At 43.9% G+C, this 1,079-nt stretch overlaps 1 protein-coding gene and 1 pseudogene across 3 annotated transcripts in view; one reads left to right on the top strand and one right to left on the bottom strand.

The window, feature by feature from the left end:
• The window catches only part of LOC108284604 (zinc finger protein 682), an 18,748-nt gene that overhangs the window by 7,594 nt on the left and 10,075 nt on the right, over positions 1-1,079 (top strand). The gene's annotated exons all lie outside the window — the stretch shown is intronic.
• LOC108284609 lies at positions 601-998 on the bottom strand (annotated as a pseudogene).

The following is a 1,079-nucleotide window of genomic DNA, read 5'->3' on the forward strand; positions in this document are numbered from 1 at the left end:
AAAAAAAAAAAAAAAAAGAGTTCTTTTTGTGACTGGGTACAGTGGCTCATGCCTGTAATCCCAGCACTTTGGGAGGCTGAAGTGGGAGGATCACTTGAGGCCAGGAGTTGAGACCAGCCTGGGCAACATGATGAAACACTGTATCTACTAAAAATCCAGAAAATTAGCCAGGCGTGGTGGCACGTGCTTGTGGTCTCAGCTACTTGGAAGGCTGAGGCAGAATTGCTTGAACCCAAGAGGTGAGGTTGCAGTGAGCCAGGATCACACTACTGCATTCCAGCCTGGGTGATAGAGCAAGGCTGTCTCAGAATAATAATAATAAAGTTCTTTTGTGTCAGATCAATGTGGAAAGGTGTAGATACCTAAGATCTCTATTAGGGATGGTCTAGGATCCTCAGATATTAGTGAAGAAGGGGAATGTGTACTGCGTAGGTTCCATCTGGATGTTCCATCAGCTCTGTGCAGAAACAGGATTTTTTAAATTGACATTTAAAGAGGATGGCGCTAATTGTCCAGAATAACTCAAAAGGTTCTGGAAAAGAGAATAGTTAGACAAGACTTGCTCTCTAAAATGCTGAGGAAAGACTATTTATTTATTTATTTTAACAACTGATAATCAATTTATTAAAATAACTGATTTAAGCATCTGCAGTGGTGACTTCCACCTCAACTCCTGGCTCAATACTGATGGAAGTAATCTGCTTAACAATCTCTGAAGGACTGTGCAAGTCTGAGTCGCTTGTGGATTCTCATCTGGAAACGATCCCATGTTTTAGAACCTTCACCACAAGGTGTTTTTCTTGTAGTGATTCTCAAAGTCTTCGTAGGCATTCAAACTGCTCCTTTCACTTTCAGATTCTTTTCCTTTGCTCCTCTGATCAAGTCAGCACACACCTTCTCCAGCGATTTTACCTTGCGGCTTGTTAGAGTGATTGGAATTCGGTGAATTGCCACCTCCAGCTCCACGGGTGTTTTTCCGGTATCCTTAAAAGCCATGGCTAGGCCGGGCGCGGTGGCTCAAGCCTGTAATCCCAGCACTTTGGGAGGCCGAGGCGGGTGGATCACGAGGTCAAGAGATC

The sequence above is a fragment of the Cebus imitator genome, unplaced genomic scaffold, assembly GCF_001604975.1.
Source record: "Cebus imitator isolate Cc_AM_T3 unplaced genomic scaffold, Cebus_imitator-1.0 Scaffold280, whole genome shotgun sequence".
NCBI classification, from domain to species: domain Eukaryota; kingdom Metazoa; phylum Chordata; class Mammalia; order Primates; family Cebidae; genus Cebus; species Cebus imitator.